The 19,238-nt window shown below is 45.6% G+C and overlaps 1 long non-coding RNA gene across 1 annotated transcript; it reads left to right on the top strand.

Annotated features, from left to right (window-relative positions):
• LOC110257621 lies at positions 11,690-18,831 on the top strand. Its single transcript, XR_002340504.1, has 3 exons — positions 11,690-11,792; positions 17,362-17,460; positions 18,479-18,831. It is a non-coding gene; the product is annotated as an uncharacterized LOC110257621 (long non-coding RNA).

Genomic DNA, 19,238 nt, shown 5'->3' with positions numbered 1-19,238 from the left:
GATCCCAAGAAGCAGGTCCAGAAACGGTTTTTGAGGATGGACTCAATCAATCACTTGCTCACTCAGAGAGGAGACAAAGCCAGAACCAAGAACCCATCATAAGCGTCATTATACCAAATACCCATGTGTTAGGATTTGTCATTGACCAGGGGCTTCGTCATCACAGACCCTCCTTCTCCCCTAACGACTGCCCCTGTCCCAGGTCTCAGTTCAGGTCCATGATGTGTACAGCTTCAAAAAGCATCTGCAAAATACAATACTGATATCATTTTTGTAATGTTCTACAGTTCATAAAATATATTTTTATAATAATAATGAAAATATATCAGTAGTCCTCAATTTTGGTAAGTGTCTCTAGCAGTTAAGTGAGTATCCCCAAATCCATAAGGGCCTCAAGATAAAATATGCGATTTAGTGGTAAAAGTGCCAACTCTGTATCAGGAACAGGGACATGATTTCTCAACGGGGTGACTTTGGCCATTGGCCTAAGTGAAACTTCCTTATCCTATACAAAGGCTACAACCAGTAGAACAAAATGGGAAAATGCAAAGTTAAAAAACTATAAGAAATATAACATTCTAATTCCATATTAGGTATCTTTGTTATTATCTTCAGAGTAATCATTTCTTTTTTTTTTTTTTTGTCTTTTTTTGTCTTTTGTCTTTTGTTGTTGTTGTTGCTATCTCTTGGGCCGCTTCCGTGGTATATGGAGGTTCCCAGGCTAGGGGTTGAATCCGAGCTGTAGCCACCGGCCCACGCCAGAGGCACAGCAACGCGGGATCCGAGCCGCGTCTGCAACCTTCACCACAGCTCACGGCAACGCCGGATCGTTAACCCACTGAGCAAGGGCAGGGACCGAACCCGCAACCTCATGGTTCCTAGTCGGATTCGTTAACCACTGCGCCACGATGGGAACTCCGGAGTAATCATTTCTTAACATTTCTTATCCTTTTCACTTAGAAATAACCATTGCATCAAATAGCTACAACCTATAAGACACCGGTAAGCGACCTGAAGGACTTCTAGGCCACCAGCGCTCCACTAGGCCGATTTTGGAAACTCTCGGAGGTGGAGGATTTAGGCAGATGGCTGGTGGCACCAGGTACACACGGGAACGTCTATGGCACTGGGTTAGTATTGCCTTGCAGAGACAAGTCATTCCCCAGAGGGTGTCAAAATACATACCAAAGATCAAGATAATAGCGCTCTCTGGTCTATAGCTGTTTGCATGTAGAATGTAAATAGCGCCCATTCCTTTTCCAAGAGTGATAGGACATAAGCAGCTCCTAGTGTGACTCACGATCCCAGTCTGCTTGGAACTGTCCTGGTTTTAGCACTTGAAGCCTGATATCCCAAGAACTCCCTCAATCCCAGGCAAACTAGAGCAAATCATTGATCACAGGATGCAGATGCTCCCCTGAGTCCGTAGGGTATGTTCCAGGTGCTCACTGGAGAATGGAAAACAGATGACCTGGTGACATTGTCCACCAGGTCATCTTGTCTGTTTGGCTGGTGCTCACCTCCAAGAACTAATCTTCTCAAGCTTGTGACCTAGCAGGTTAAGAGAAGAAAATGAAGGCAAGTTCTAGACTCCAACCTCAGTGAAATGCCTGGGCCATACCACGCTGCCTCCCAGGGCCTGGAACGAAGGAGCTTGCAGATCAGTGTTCTCAAACGCCGGATAATAGTTTGCTTTTCATGGGTCATGAAGTCAATTTATTAGATTACAAACGGCACTTTTTAATTAATGGAAGAAAATAGAACAAAACAAGTAGAAAATATTAGAGTATGTTGCACGTGGTAAGGAAGTACTCTTTAGAAAACATGTTGCAATTACATGTATATATCCACATGTGTTTGGTCTCAATGGCAAATTTATTGCTGGGTGTGGGTTGCTGGCAAACATTTAAAGTCAACAGATTAGATCATCTCCACGTTTCCTGCTGGCTCTAGAATTTTAGCAGTCCTCCAGAAGTCATTTTTGTAGATGGTTTTTCTCTTTTATTATTGTGGAAGATCCTAGAACAAAATTTATTGTTTCCCTATTTATAGCACCCAGCACGGAGCCTTACAGTTACTTCATTCCCAATAAATATTCCTCATACTCCAACACACCCGCAAGAACACACTCCAGGAGTTCCTGTTGTGGTGCAGTGGAAACAAATCCAACGAGTACCCATGAGGATGCAGGTTCGATCCCTGGCCTCACTCAGTGGGTCGGGGGATCCAACGTTGCCATGAGCCGTGGTGTAGGTTGCAGATGCAGCTCGAATTCTGCATTGCTACGGCTGTGGTATAGGCTGGCAGCTGTAGCTCTGATTTGACCCCTGGCCTGGGAACTCCATATGCCATGGGGGTGGCCCTAAAATAAACAAACAAACAAAAGAACATACTCCAACGTGATTGTTGGTGCCATCTTTCAGCACCAACAAAAGCAAAAGTCCCAGGGCTGGGTCATTGTCCGAGTCAGCAGGAAAACAGCCTCTTGAATATCATTGCCTTGCAGCTTGAGAGAATTCCGAGAGCTCAGCAAATGCCACAACCATGCTGGCAGCAGCCTCTGCAGATGCAAACTTTGACACTGAGATGCAATCCTGGTCTTGGGAACAATCTGGCTCAGTTTCTAGAGAGATGAGCATCCTAATAAAGGAAAAAAGAGGAAATAAAAAGAGGAGCAGATACATTCTAGAATTAAAAACAGGCACACACTACACATCAGCAATGACTTCTAGAAGCATGAAACATGATAAGTACTGCCTGCAAATTGCTAAGGAACAGAACAAATATAATTTTATGGATTTTCACTTTGCAATAGCAGGATATAGAAAGCATGAAAGTTAGCATTTTTTTTTTTTTTTTTTTTTTTTTTTTTTTTTTTTGGCCATGCCCATGTAGTGTGGAAGTTCCCAGGCCAAGGACGAACCTGCATCATGGCAGCAACCCAAGCCATTGCAGTGACAATGCTGGATCCTTAACCCATTGCACAACAAGGGAACTCTGAAAGTTAGCAGGTTTTATATCGGAAACTCTAATTAGGGAACTTTTGTTTTCTAGTCCCTCCCCGTCAGGGGTGGGGGAACCTGTACCAGAATTTTTATGTAATCAGGGCTTCATGTAAAAAGCATTCTAAAAGAAAAACATAATTTCCTTTAAAATCACATTTCCTCCCTCAGATAACTCTAATTTTAGTTTAAAAGATGCAAATGGAGAAGGTCCAGTCTTTTATTTTATTTATTTATTTTTTTTGTCTTTTTTTGCTATTTCTTGGGCCGCTCCTGTGGCATATGGAGGTTCCCAGGCTAGGGGTCGAATCGGAGCCATAGCCACCGGCCTACACCAGAGCCACAGCAACGCGGGATCCGAGCCGCGTCTGCGACCTACACCACAGCTCATGGCAACGCTGGATCCCTAACCCACTAAGCAAGGGCAGGGACCGAACCCACAACCTCATGGTTCCTAGTCGGATTCGTTAACCACTGCGCCATGACGGGAACTCCGAATGTCTGGTCTTTTAAAAAAAAACAAGGAAGTGATATTTCTTTTCCAAAATGTAAGAATGGATCAGAAATTAAAACTTTTTTTTTTTGTCTTTTATCTTTTTAGGGGCACATGTGCGGCATATGGAGGTTCCCAGGGTGGGGGTCAAATTGGAGCTGTAGCCGCCAGCCTACACCACAGCCACAGCAACACCGGATCCCCGACCCACTGAGTGAGGCCAGGAATCAAACCTGCAACCTCATCGTTCCTAGTTGGATTCGTTTCCATTGCACCACGATGGAAACTCTGAAAAAACTTATTTTATACTGAAGTCTAAACATAGGCTGTATCAAGGACATGGCTGGTCATGGGATAGGCTAGTCCCCAAAATGAGGTGCTCTGAGATGCTGGGGCCATACCCCACACTCCCCCCACACCCCCACACCCCACGCCACACACAGGTGAGGCCCATCCAAGTAAGAGCAATAAAGTAATAGGGAGTAATTAAAGTAATGCTGAGCGGGGTTGGGGGTTGTCCAGGCAGGTGGGAGAGACCCGTGTAGACATGGCTGGGATGCACCGGCTCAGGGAGACAGTGTTAGGACTTGCGGTCCTGTCCACAGCAAGGCATGTGAAAAGGACACACATGCAGCCAGATCTCGGGGGAGGTGGAACTGCCACAGCTGAAAAGTGGCCCCTCTTTTTTTCTACCCTGTGTCCTTTTTCTTATGTCCCTCAAATCTAGGTATGAATTAAACACGGTCTGTGATGACACTAGACTCCAAACTCCTCAATTCCTAAGAAGAGAACCAGTTTGTCTCTCCCAGGAACACACACCTGCAGTCTGCCCAGGGCGGTTATTTTTGAGTCACTCTCCAGTTGGCTGTGGCTGACCTGGGCACAGAGCCCATACAGCTGCAGCCGGGCTCGGGGCAGGTAAGTTCCCCAAACCTGAGTGACCCCTACAGCTTCAGGAAGTTCGATCTCAGAGGAACAAAGGGACAAATACAGCATGGATTTGGGCACGAGGGAACAATGCAGGGAGCCAGCAAGTAAAACTAGGACACAAGAGGGAGGCTTAATTACAGGAAAAAGCAGTCGGCGAGGGTGGGGCACACAGAGAGGGCAGGACTGGGAATACCACTGGACAGTCACCTCTTGCGGAAACCCAGCCCCAGAGCCCTGCAGAGGGTAGCAAATCAGTAAAGATTGTCTGGCTGTTTAATTATCTCAGCAGCTTATTTCGCTAAGCCAGGTCTGCCTCTGCCTTTAAGGAGGCAGCCTCCTGCATCCGAATCACGTGGGGAGCGTGTTTAAAACACAGATACCAGGCTCCAAAAGAGCCAGAAGGAATCCTGAGCTCTTGGTTTGGGCCCGGGACTCTGCCACCCTGTGGGCTGCTCTGCTGTGGATGTGAGCCAATCTTGATCTACTGAGAGACGGTTGCATCCTGGATTCCGTTTGTCGGGCACTTCAAGTTCAAATGAATTCTTCTCTGGTTGAACAAAATGACCCATCTTCATATAAAGGCACCTGGCATGGATGGTCCACTGTTTAGGGAGATTGATCCATGGCAGAGGTTATCTCGCTCCCTGCCCGCACCCTGAACCGGTTTACCCAGACTCTGTCTTGCACACGGGCCCCAGGTGCAGGGCTGGCAGTCCCAGTTTCTGCCATAATCCCAACCGCAGGCTCTCAGCCCCACCCTCCATCTCTGTGGCTGGTAATTAGGTCCTCGTTTCCAGACCTGACATCTTGGGCCCAACCAGCCCTGTTCCTAATTGTTCCCTGAACGTGCCTGGAGCCAGAGCCGGAAGTGAGCGCTGTGGCTCTGCCAACCTCCAAGTCCCAGCACCCTGGGCTCACCCTGTGGGTCCAGACCACAGGAATGGAAGTGGCCTTCATTTCCCCTTACTAGTTTCTTTTCCTCATTCAGATGCAAATATTTATTGAGCAACCCCTGTATACCAGGCACTGAGTAACCAAAGAGAGAGAGTCCTTGGAATCTCAAGAGTCTCCAATTCTCTAAAACAGTAGTGGTTGGGATTGTTTTTTTCAATTTTCTGTTTTTCATTTTGATGATAATCTTTTTTTAAGAAATTAATAGCCTGCCATATGATTTAGTGTATATTATTTATATTTGTGAATACATTCTTGTCACGTGAACAATGAAGGATCCGACATAATTTGAATCAGTAGTAGCGTGCCAAGTGTTTTGATGTGCAAACTGAAAGCCGCCTTGTAGTAGCCAGAACCACGTTCTCATTCTGTTCTTCGGTTCTATTTTGCACTCTGCTGGCTGGCAGAAGTTCGTTTATTGTGACTGTAGCAGAGAGTGAACAACGGAGGACTTTTCCGTTCCTCCCGGTGGCAGTAATGCATCGAGACACTCACTCAATGCCCATTTCCAGGATGTGGCAGTGCTAACCTTACTTGTGAATGAACGAGACAGTTCCACAGAGGTAGCAAGTGGCATTTCATTAGAATTGGCCCTCCAGGAATGCTTAAGGGTAGAAGTTTAATTAACTATGAGGTCTAATTCTACATGAGCAGATAAGGCCAGGGCATCCTCTGCTTTAGCAGTGAACCCCAAGGCCAAAGCAAATGGAGACCTGGACTTGAGACCACATCCTCCCTTTATAAACCCACCCCAACCGACTCGTTTCAGAACAACCGATTGTTAAATCAAACGACCGTGGCTTATGAATCATACTGATTTTGCAGATTCTTGGGCTTCATTCAGACGTGGACTCTGTTTTTATGATAACGGGCCAAGGGATAGCTAGTACCTGCGGAGAGCTTACTGCCTGCCAGGCCCTGAGCTAAGCTCTTTCCATTGATTCGTTCATTTAATCCTCACCAGAACCCAGATAGGTGCTATTAGGTGCATTTCCCAGCAAGTTAGCTGAGGCGCAGCAACAGTAACTTCCTAAGGTTACATACCAAGGAGGTGGTGGCTCTAGGATGGGAACTAAAGTGGCCCTGGCCCCAGAGCCTGTGTGCTGAACTGCAGCACTGTACTGTTTTATAATTTTACTGTTATGTGTGTATGATGGGACTGGCACAGCATGGTATATACTGTCGACTCTTGAACAACACAGGGGTTGGGGCACCGACCCCCTGCGGAGTTGACAATCCACTTAAAACTGTGCAGTCGGCCCTCCACAGATTCAACCAGCCTCCCATCGCATAGAACGGAGGTAGGTGTTTATGGAGAAGAGCCACATAGTGGACCCGTGCAGTCCACACCCGCGTTGTTCAGCGGTCATCCATACGTATTCCAGGATGCGACAGTGCTAACCTTACATGTGGAAACAGGAATACGGAATTATATAAACACTACGTGCAGAAGTTTACATAGCTTTGTATTTTTACATACTTGGTAATTACAATAACCACCATTTAATCCAATATTCAGCTTGGATTTATTGAGGCATAACTGACATACAATATTATATTGCTTTCAGGTGGAGAACATACGGATTCGTTACATGTATGTAATGTATGCATATTGCATATATTGTGAAATGGTCACCACAATGTCTAGTGAACACAGAATTTCTTTCCTGATTTAAAAAAAACAATGTTCTGGAGTTCCCATCATGGTTCAGTGGAAATGAATCTGACTAGTATCCGTAAGGACACAGGTTCGATTCCTGGCCTCACTCAGTGGGTTAAGGATCCAGTGTTGCAGTGAGCTGTGGTGTAGATTGCAGACAAAGCACGGATCTGGCGTTGCTGTGCTTGTGGTGTAGGCCAGTGGCTACAGTTCCGATTGGACCCCTAGCCTGGGAACCTCCATATGCTGTGGGTTTGGCCCTAAAAAGACAACAACAACAAGTTCTCTGGTCGATTCAAGTGAAAGAAATTCTGGTTTAGTGGTTTCTGCTCAGGGTAGCTGGCCCCCTGCCTAAATCCCAGTGGTGACTTTGCAAGAGGAAGGGGCTCTGATACCCGCTTAGCTCTGCAAGGCTTCCTGTTCTTCCCGCCCCCCTCTCCTCACCCACCAGCCCCAGCGCCACCCCTGGGAGGTCCCGCTATGCACAGACCCTTGAACGCATTCATTTCTCCTGACTCTTAAACATTCCCAGTGCTTAGACTCCTGTGAAGGATTCTGCTGTTAGGTCAGATCTGCCGGTACAGATGGAAGCTGGAGTCACGGATGACTTTACAGTCTTTGAACTCAGTATATTGCTGAGCCCAGCCCACCTCTGCCCCACACTCACGATCTGCAGTCCAGATGCTTCTCCTCTGGCTCAGTCGAAGCTTCAACAGTATATGTCACTTTAGTCCCAAAGTCCCCAGGTCACCAGGGTATTATTACAGAAGTGAATTACACTATTAAAACTGCATCTCAAGGAAGTCGGGAAGATTCAGCAAGAAATGCTTCTGTTCTGCCCGAGGGCCCACGAATAACCATGCTCCCTCTTTGCAATCACAGAAGATGTGACGTATAGTTACAAGTTAATGAAACTGGAGTTCCTGTCGTGGCACAGAGGAATTGAATCCGACTAGGAACCATGAGGTTGCAGGTTCGATCCCTGGCCTCGATCAGTAGGTTAAGGATCCCGTGTTGCCGTGAGCTGTGGTGTAGCCTGCAGACTCTACTTGGATCTGGTGTTGCTGTGGCTGTGGTGTAGGCCGGTGGCTACAGCTCCCATTAGACCCCTGGCCTGGGAACCTCCATATGCTGTGGATGCGGCCCTCAAAAGACAAAAGGCCAAAAAAAAAAAAAAGTTAATGAAACTGATTTTTGCATATGACCTGGGACTGATGGAATTACGGAGCTGAGAGGGTCCTCAGAGTGAGATCATTCGGTTACAAGTTATATACTTGTTTACAAATGTAAGAACTTTTACTAGCAGCCATGGATTCAAGTTTAAGAATTGAAGCTTGGTGATCTCGATGCACTTGGATAGAGTCCTGTCCCTTGTCCAATCCCCAACTTCCTGCGTGATGAGAACTGGGCACAGTAACAGCCAAGTGCCTTCCCAGCCCCTGGGCCCCGGGTCCCTGTGATGGTCCAATGGCCCACCTTCCTGATGGTGGCACAAGAGGTAGCTCCCCAGCAGGCTGGTTTGGAAGTGTACTCCAGAAGCAATTCCTGCAGCCTGGAGCCTGCCGCTTTAGCCTTGCATTGATTTTTATGTTCCTATTTCCATGCATCAAATTCCATTTCTGCTTCAAATGCTCAGAGTGCTTCTTGTTTCCCAACAAGCGCTCTGCCTCAGACATTTGCACTGATTCATGTAACATTAACAGTGCTGTGAGAGAAGTTCTATTATCCCCTGTTTACCACCCGAGGAAACTGAGGCATAAGGAGGCTCATTAACTTCGCAAGCGCCAGAGCCGGGTTTTTGACCCCATCGAGCTCCACAGCCCACGCTCCAGAGGCTGCACTGTCTGCCTCCTCCACGTGCTACTTTAAGTAGCAGGAATTAATGGTGCCTCACTGGACTTAGACTTAATTTCCTGACCTGATGTTATTGCACTCATGATTCAAATTCCCAGAAGAGTCTGATCGGCTCAGTTGGGTTACAGATCCCGCCTCCCACCACCCTTAATTGACAGTTCTATCAAGACTGTGGCGGGGTGGGGGGAGTAGGGTAGTTCCCCCAGAAGAGAAGCTGGCGGCCTTTTCCCGAAGACAGGGGGAAAGAAGCTGGTCACGCCAGAACCACAGGTGTCCACTGCAAGTGCCAAAATGACCTGACTCTGGCCATTATCCAAAATTATGGGAAAATGGACAAATGAAAAATGTCCAGGCAATAAGGGAAAACCTGCCTTTGTTCCAGTCCTTAAAGAGTCCCCCATAGGGACCTTGAAGACTGCTCATGACATGTGAAAACTTTTGGAAAATATCATAGGCGTTGCCTCAAAGCTGCGAGGGAAGGAAGCCAGACATTCTGGAAGGCGCGATGGAAGGGAGAAGACACAAGGCAGGTGACGCTTGGGTACAGCCGTCAGTCTGCCTCACACTCCCATGCACATCGGCGAGGATTTCACGGGGGCCCTGATTGAAGACCTCCAGAGCTTGGTGGGGACACTTCACCCACTGGCATGGCAACTAGCTGGGGACATCCTCGCACTAGAATTGAAAAGGATTTCAAGGTGCCCTGAAGCAGCCCGCTTGACAGGTGATGCTTCCATTTGCGATTCAGAACGGAATTGAGAATTCTATCTGGAAAAATGTTTCCTATCAAAAAGCTCTTCATGACTCCCCAAGATGTCAGAGTAAGGCCCACTCAGCTGGAATAAGCACTCACCGCAGAGGCTTAGGGACTTGCAGAAAATTCCAGAAGCTGGAGCTCCATCCTAAAACTGGGACTAGGCTGAGGGGAGAGAGGGGCCCACCTCACATGCAAAAACAAAACAACAACCAAAAAACACAAAAATAAAAACCTCTACATGACAAGATTGACCCATAATGAGTTATGTTTCATATTGCTTATCTTTCAGCTCTCAGCTTCTAGCATTTAAACCTTTAACATGAGCAAAATGTTTTTCTTTTAAAATAACTTTTCTTTTTTTTCTTTTTTGGCTGCACAAGGCAAATGGAAGTTCCTGGGCCAGCAATGGAGTCCAAGCCGCAGCTGCAACCTGTGCCACAGCTGCAGCAATGCCAGATCCTTAACCCACTGCACCAGGCCAGAGATCAAACCTGCACAGCCTCAGAGACAACGCTGGATTCTTAACCCACTGTGCACAGCAGGAACTCCCTAAAGTAACTTTACTCAGTACTCTTTTGTTATTTTTTTTTTTTCATTGAAAAGGGAAAAAATTGCATGTGGTTTTTTTAGAAAATTGAAATTTTCTAAAAATTATCTCAGGTCCCCAGACATGTATCCTTCATCAAGAAACAGATATTTCTAGTAATTCTTTCCATGTCCCTCCAGAATTTTCCTTTGTATATACATGCTTATTGATATGTGCCTGCCCCCTTTTCTTCGTCACGGATGAGGACACACTCTATGTTGTGCTTGCTGTTTTTACTTGACTTCAGATCGCAGACTGATCCATCTTGGCATGTAGAATCTACTTCATTATTTTTTAAAGAGCTGAATCGTTTTCCACTATATGAAATGTTATCATTTATTTAACCATTTCCCTATCGAGAGACATTTTCACAGTTTCTAGATTTTTGTTTTTGTTGTGTATAAGTAATATTTCACCATAACATTTTTTGATAGATTCAGGCCAACCAGAAGTCTTAGATTTCCTGAGCAACTGAGAAATCTTTTTTTTTTTTTTCGCTTTTTAGGGCCACATATGCAGCACATGGAAGTTCTCAGACTGGGGGGGGGGGTATCGGAGCTGTGGCTCTCAGCCTATGCCACAGCCACAGCAATGCAGGATCCAAGCCACGTCTGCGACCTACACCACAGCTCATGGCAATGCCAGATCCTTAATGCACTGAGCCACCAGGGAACTCCAGAAAGTTCTACATTTAATGCCAATCACATTTTAATGTTAAAATTACCCAAGACCAAACTCTATCGAACCAGTCCCAAACCCTAGTCCATCCAGAGGATCCTGGCTGCTGCTGCCCCTGCATCACTGAGGAGCATCTTTATATGGAGAAAGGTTCCAGCCACACCCCTAGAAATGCTGCTGTACTGAGTCTGAGGTGAGATCTGGGAATCTGTATTTTTAAGATATTCCCCACGATAATTCTGATGGGCAGCCAGGCTTGGCAAACACAGGCATAAATTATTCAGTTACACCCAGATTATTGTGACCCATATAACAGTCTAATAAATTTGGATGTGACCCTTTGGGGGAAAAAACGTCCCAGGAAAAATTGCTATCATAAACGAATTAAATTAATCCTCAAGAGTGAGTAAATTAATCCCGGTAAACACATTACAGTCACTGCATTAAGTAAAAATTTTGCCTGCCTAATCAATAATGAAATAAGCAGAGAGAGGACATTTTAAAGCCTGCAGGAGATATTATAATTCAAACACTAGCCCAGATCTGATAAATATTTTATTGACAATCAATTTTATTTCATTCTACTTGAGAAATGAGTTAGGGCCTATGTTTCTGTTTTGGCAACATCAGGTTTTTTTAGTCTAATTGGACGCATACAGGGGTTACTTAAACTAATGTGAATTTCACCCTCAAAATGAGTCTTAGCAACCTCAACTCAAAACACCAGGTCTCCTTATCGCTCCTCCTCTTCCGGCTAGAGGTCACGTGGTCTTCCGTCTTGGGCTCCCACCTGCAGTTCTGCGAGCCTCTTGAGGAGTGAAAGTCCTGGGAAGCGTCCCCACCCTCCAGAGAGGGCCACGTCTGGTGGCTCTTGGGTCCAGGTAGGAGGGGGTTCTGGTCCGTCTTATATCCTTCTGCAGAGAATCTTGTAAAACCCGCGGGTTCTTTTCATTCATCAGCGTATCAAGACCACCACAAAACTCTCTGCTGACAGTAGGTGATTTTATGAGAACACATCCACATGGGGTGGATGGGTTTCATGGGGTTTTTTTTTCCCCCATCTTTTTTTTTTTTTTGGTCTTTTTGCTATTTTGGGGGGCCACTCCCGTGGCATATGGAGGTTCCCAGGCTAGGGGTCTAATCGGAGCTGTGGCCACCAGCCTATGCCAGGGCCACAGCAACGCGGGATCCGAGTAGGTTGAGCTCAGGGCAATGCCGGATCGTTAACCCACTGAGCAGGGGCAGGGATCAAACCCGCAACCTCATGGTTCCTAGTCGGATTCGTTAACCGCTGCGCCACGACGGGAACTCCTTTTTCCCCCATCTTAAACTGAGTAAGATGTTTTGTAAAGGATAAAATCAAGCCAGCCTAGAAAGCCTGGGTTTGACAAACTTACGGAGCGAGTCAAGCAAACAAGGGATGTAGACTGAAAATAAGGTGTTTGGGGGTCTCAAAGTGTCTGGACAGGGCAACAACTTCACGTGAAAATGTACTGAAGAAACTGGAGTCGTACAGAGAAATGGATTTTAGAGTTAAAGCCGAGGTGGTTTTGTTTGTTTGTTTGTTTTTCTAAAAGAAACAGCAACTTTAAAACACCGTTTCCCCCTGTTCCCTGCCCACTTCTCTGCGGGCTGCTCACAGTGGGTTTCTCACCTGGCGTCAAGATGTGGTGAGAAGCTCCATGCGTCCAGTTGGCATTCCGCAGCCGGCCTCTAGAGGGAGCGCTGCGTGAAAGACCTTCGGCTGCCCGGGAGGACAAGAAACGGGAGTTGGGGATCAAAGATCAAGCTTCCAGAAACCCGAGGTTAAGCCCTGAAAGCGGCTTTGGGAGAGAGTAGACCCCAGAAGAGAGAAAACTAAAGTACAGGAAATTGGAAAGTTGTGTCCTTTATTTCAAGACAAAAAAAGACACCTGCGCAGTGTGTGTCCGGCCACTGCCCGCAGCCTAACCCCTCGGAACGGTGATGGCAGTCAGTGCAGACTGTCCACTGCTAGCTGAGAGCCCCGTTGCTGGAAAAGAATGCCCTTCCTTTTGGGGGGTAGGAAGAGAAGTGTCACTAAGCAGCCTCTGTCTGGGAGTGGAGTCACGGGGTGGGGTGGGGGGCGGGGGGGGGGGTGGAGTACACCGACAGCCTCTGCGGATCCATCCACCAACAACCAGGAAGGAAGGGGTTGGGACTGAGGGCTGCAACCCTCTGATCAGCACGTTTGCACACAAGAGGAGAGGGGAAAGCAGCCGCCAGTGCGAACTACTGAGAATATTTCTGTGTTGATAATACACAGGAATACATGATCGAATAAACTGGACACAAAGAACACTTGATTCTTTGAGCACTCTAAGAGACCTCATGTGAGAATTATACGGAGATTACGTGAAAATTCAGGGTGTTGGCTCTTTATTATGGAAGAAAAGTTGCTTAAAATTGGTCAAGGGAGGAATTCCTGTCAGGGCTTAGTGGTTAACGAATCCGACCAGGAACCATGAGGTTGTGGGTTCGGTCCCTGCCCTTGCTCAGTGGGTTAACGATCCGGCGTTGCCGAGAGCTGTGGTGTAGGTTGCAGACACAGCTCGGATCCCACCTTGCTGTGGTGTAGGCCAGTGGCTACAGCTCTGATTCGACCCCTAGCCTGGGAACCTCCATATGCCTCGGGAGCGGCCCAAAGAAATAGCAAAGACAAAAAAAAAACAACAGAGTCCTGGGTCCAGGGAAAACATACTGAGCCTTGGGGATGGCCAGGGAGTCTAAATCATTTTTTATAGCCGGAAAAGTTTGTTAGAAGTGTTTTTATTCAGTTATTAAATGTTTATCAATTGTGTCACAAGTAGAGCCACTACTTCTTGATTCTCTCCCTTCTGTCTTTTTTTTTAATTGAAGTATAGTTGATTAATAATATTGCAGTTGTTTCAGGTGTACAGGACCTTATATTCCATAAGAGGTTATTACAAGATACTGATATTTCCTTGTGCTGTACAGTAAATCCTTGTTGTTTATTTATTTTCTGTAGAGTAGTTTGTGTCTGTGATCCCCAGACTCCTCATTTGTCCTTCCCCCTCCCTCCCCTTTGGTGACCACAAGTTTGTTTCTGTGTCTGTGAGTCTATTTCTATTTGGGGGGTTTTGTTTTTGTTTTTTGTTTTTTTGTTTTTTTTTTTTTTTTGTCTTTTCAGGGCCACACCTAAGGCACATGGAGGTTCCCAGGCTAGGGGTCTAATCAGAGCTACAGCTGCCAGCCTACACCACAGCCACAGCAACTCTGGATCTGAGCCATGTCTTCAACCTACACCACAGCTCACGGCAACGCCAAATCCCCAACCCACTGAGCAAGGCCAGGGATCGAACCTGCAACTTCATGGTTCCTAGTCCACTGCGCCACAACAGGAACTCCTCTAATTCTGTTTCGTATATATAGATTCATTTGTATTTATTTTTTAGATTCCACATATAAGTGGTATCATATAGTATTTTTCTCTGTCTTGACTTAGTGTGATAACTCTAGGTCCATCCATGCTGCTGCAAATGGCATTATTTCATTCTTTTCTATGGTGAGTAATATTCTATTGTGTGTGTATCTGTATATACATATGGTATTATTCTATGCTTTTTTTTTTAACCAATTGACTGTTGATGGACACTTGAATTGTTTTCAGAGTTCCCATCATGGCTCAGCAGGTGTAGAATCTGACATAGTGTCCAAGAGGATATGGGTTCGATCCCTGGCCTCACTCAGCAGGTTAAGGATCCAGCTTTGCCACAAGCTATTACCGTAGGTTGCAGATATGGCTCAGACCTGGCGTTTCTATGGCTTTGGTGTAGGCCAGCAGCTGCAGCTCCGATTCAACCCTAGCCTGGAAATTTCCATATGCCGCAAGTGTGGCCGTTAAAAAAAAAAAAAGGACACTTGGGTTGTTTCCATGTTTTGGTTATTGTAAAGAGTGCTGCTATGAACACTGGGGTGTATGTATCTTTTCAAGTGAGAGTTTTTTTCATTTTTTTCCAATATATACCCAGGAATAGGACTGCTGGATCCTATGGTTGCTCTATTTTTAGTTTTTTAAGGAACATCCATACTGTTTTCCATAGTGTCTGCATCAATTTACATCTCCAGTAATAATATATGAGGGTTCCCTTTTCTCCATCTCCTCTCCAGCATTTATTATTTGTAGACTTTTTTTTTTTTTTTTTTTTTTTGTCTTTTTAGCCTTTTCTAGGGCCGCCCCCGCAGCACATGGAGGTTCCCAGGCTAGGGGTCTAGTCAGAGCTGTAGCTGCTGGCCTACGCCAGAGCCATAGCAACGCGGGATCTGAGCCACGTCTGCAACCTATACCACAGCTCACGGCAACACCAGATCCTCAACCCACTGAGCGAGGCCAGGGATCGAACCCGTAACTTCATGGGTCCTAGTCGTATTCATTAACCACTGAGCCACAATGGGAACTCCTATTTGTAGACTTTTTGATGATAACCTTTCTGACTGGTGTGAGGTGATATCTCATTGTGGTTTTGATGTGTATTTCTCTGATGATTAGCACTTTGAGCATCTTTTCATGTATCTGTTGGCCCTTCAGATGTCTTCTTTGGGAAAATGTCTATGTAGGTCTTCTGCCTATTTTTTAATTGGGTTGTTTGTTTTCGATATTGAGTTATATGAGCTGTTTATATAGTTTGGATATTTACACCTTGTGGGTCACATCGTTTGCAAACCTTTTCTCCCATTCTATAGCTTGTCTTTTCTTTTGGGGATGGTTTCCTTTGCTGTGCAAAAGCTTTCAACTTTGATTAGTCTCCATTTGTTTTTGTTTTGGTTTGGGTTTTTTTGCTTTTATTTCTTTTGCCTTTTACTGCTACGATTTATGTCAGAGAATGTTTTGCCTATATTCTCTTCCAGGAGTTTTATCATGTCTTGACTTATATTTAGGTCTTGAAACCATTTGGAGTTTATTCTGGTATGTGGTATGAGGGAATGTTCTCATTTCACTGATTTACGTGTGGTTGTTCTTTTTCCCAGCACCACTTGCTGAGGGGACTGTCTTTTTCCCATTGTATGTTCTTGCCTCCTCTGTTGTAGATTAAATGACCATATGAATGTGGTTTATTTGGGGCTCTCAATCCTGTTGCATTCATCTAAATGTCTGTTTTTGTGCCAGCACCACGCTAATAACTGTAGCCTTGTAGTATTGTCTGAAGTCTGGGAGGGTTATGCCTCCAGCCGTGTTCTTCTTCCTCAGGATTGCCTTGGTAATTCCATATAAATTTTAGGATTAATTGTTCTAGTTCTGTGAAAAATGTCATGGGAATTTGATAGGGATCGCATGAAATCTGTACATTGCTTTGGGTAGTATGTCTATCTTAACAATTCTTGCAATCCAAGGACATGGGATATCTTTCCATTTCTTTGAATCATCTTAAATTTTCTTGATCAGTGTTTTATAATTTTCAGCATATAGGTCTTTTACCCCCTTGGTTAAGTTTATTCCTAAGCATTTTTTTTAATGTGATTTTAAACAGGATTGGTTTTTCTTGTTTCACGTCCTCTTTCTGATATTGCTGGTGTAAAGAGACACAACAGATTTCTGTACATTAATCTTGTATCATTCTACATTGCTGAATTTATTTATTATAATAGTTTTTACGTGGAGACTTTAGTGTTCTCTGTATAGAATATCATGCCATCTGCAAATAGGGACAGTTTTATCTCTTTCCTTCCAATTAGAATACCTTTTTTTTCTCTTCTCTTATTGCTGTGGCTAGGACTTCCAATACTATGTCAAATAGAAATGATAAGAGTGGGCATCTCTGGAAGTTCCCATCGTGGCTTAGCTGTAATGAACCCGATTAGTATCTATGAGGATGCATGTTCGATCCCTGGCCTTACTCGGTGGGTTAAGGATCTGGCATTGCTGTGAGCTGTGGTGTAAGTTACAGACGTGGCTTGGATCTGGTGTGGCTATGGCTGTGGTGTAGGCCAGGAACTTCCATATGCTGCAGGGGCAGCCCTAAAACCAAAAAAAAAAAACCAAAAAACAAAAAAAAAGAGTGGACATCTTTGTCTTGTTTCTGAATTTATTGGGAAGGCTTTCAGTCTTTCACCCTTGATTATTACGTTGGCTGTGTGTTTGTCATAAATGGCCTTTATTGTGTCGAGGTGTGTTCCCTCTATACCCACTTTGGTGAGTTTCTATCATAAATGGATATTGAATTTTGTCAAATGCTCTCTCTGTGTCTGTTGAGATGATCATATGGGTTTTGTTTTTCCTTTTGTTAATTTGTTGTGTCACATTGATTGATTTGCATATATTGAACCATCCTTGTGACTGTGGAATGAATCCCACTTGATCCTTGTACATGATCCTTTTTATGTATTGTTAGATTCAATTTGCTAATATTTTGTTGAGGATTTTTGCATCTATATTCATCAGTGATATTAGTTTGTAATTTTCTTATCTTGTAGTGTCTTTGGTTTTGGTATCAGGGTGACAGTGGCCTCGTAGAATGAGTTCGAGAGTGTTCCTTCCTCTTCAATTTTTGGAAGCGTTTGGAAAAGACAGAGGTAAGTTCCTCTTTGTATATTTGGTAGAATTTCCCAGTGAAGCCGTCCAATCCTGGACTTCTGTTTGCTGGGAGGTTTTTAATTACAGAGCCTGTACGGGATGTGAGGTGAGGCCTCCTCTCTTCTCTGTGGTCATTGCCACCCTGTCAGGAGTGGGGTCTGCCCCTAGTTGTCAGAGTAGAAGCCTCGAGGATTGTGTTCGATCACGCTTCCATGACCTTGAGTGCGAGGCCTGCCCCAGAGAAAGTGACAGATTGCTAAAGCAAGTGAGGACCTCTGTGCTGCCTGTGTCGGCTGCAGTTCTGCTCAGAAAAAGCCCAAGGTCAGGTGTTCTCGTCGTGGCTCAGCAGTAACTAGTATCCATGAGGACGCAGGTTCAATCCCTGGCCTCGCTCAGTGGATTAAGGATCCTGCGTTGCTGTGAGCTGTGGTGTAGGTTGCAGACCCCCTCAGATCTGGCGTTGCTGTGGCTGTGGCTAGGCCTGCGACTACAGCTCCAATTCGACCCCTAGCCTGGGAATGTCCGTGCTGTGGGCATTGCCCTAAAAAAAGACCAAAAAAAAAAAAAATTATAACAAACAGCCCAAGGTCACATCCCTTTCTCTGTCCTGTTTGTCCCAGATCGAGTGCAAGGGCGTGGCCTGGAGCAGCCTGGGGCTGGGGGTCGGGGTGTTGTGGCTGCAGGAATTGAGGGGGCTGTGCCGCCGCCGGAGACTGGCTGCCTCTTCTCCCAGGACCTGTGTCCCCCAGACCCAGCGCTAAGCTGCTCACTCGGTCACATCTACTCTGAAGGGCGAACAGTATTCACTCTCAGCTTGTAAAAATATTTCACCTACATCTTGGGAAATCTTTAATCATTTTACTTTCTTTTCTCTGAGCACTTCTTTTTTTAACCTTTGAACTTTGGAGTTCCAAACTAAGGTGAGTGAGGCCCAAGTACTTTTTTGACCACCACTAACATCCAAAGGACGTCAGTATTGTCCAACTCATCTTTGCCATTTTCACCATTTATTTTCAGCCCACTGTTACCAAGGAACTGGTCCGTGGATTGAGACTAGTTTTCCACACTGACCAAAGATCTGGGTTCACCGAGCTGCTGGATGGGTTTGGGGGCCCCAAGCAGTCACTCAGCTTCTTCGCTTGCCTGTCCCCTGGGAAAGATGGGCAAGAGAAAGCCCTCAAAGCTCTGGGCAGTGAAGGGAGCCCAGACCCTTGCCCCCGACCTTAAGAAAAACTCTTACATCTCATGCCTCTTCCTCCTGAGTTCAGTCTGCCCGGAATGGCCGTCCCTGCCTGCTCTGCCAGTGAGCTCCTCTCCCTCCTTCAGGTCCCAGCTCGGACGTGTGTAGTGATAATTAAAAACAATCATCATAAATCAGGTTCCCCTCTTCTGTGCTGTCCTAGCTTTGCTGCAGTTTCCCTTTCCAGCACTCATCAAAGTCTGTAATGACGGGTTTGCGTGACTATCTTATAAGCATCTCCGTATCCCAGTTGACTACCAGCTACATGAGGAAAGAGACCACTTGCTTTGCTCATGCTTGTATTTCTAGCCTGTTAGCATGTCTGGCACATCGTAGGTACTCCATTAATATTACTGGATGAAGTAATTAATAGGCTTACCGTTACTGAGTACTTCCACTGGGTCAGGCCCTGGGCTAAGTGCTCCTGACACATAGTTCTTTTCCTCTTTCCAGCAACCTTCCGAGGTAGGTAGTATCAAGACCCCGTGGAATAGATGAGGAAGCTGAGGCTCAGTGAGGTCTTAGGAGTGTATCAGG

The sequence above is a fragment of the Sus scrofa genome, chromosome 18 (assembly GCF_000003025.6).
Source record: "Sus scrofa isolate TJ Tabasco breed Duroc chromosome 18, Sscrofa11.1, whole genome shotgun sequence".
Classification (NCBI taxonomy): Eukaryota; Metazoa; Chordata; class Mammalia; order Artiodactyla; family Suidae; genus Sus; species Sus scrofa.
This window is presented reverse-complemented; position numbering and strand designations above follow the sequence as displayed.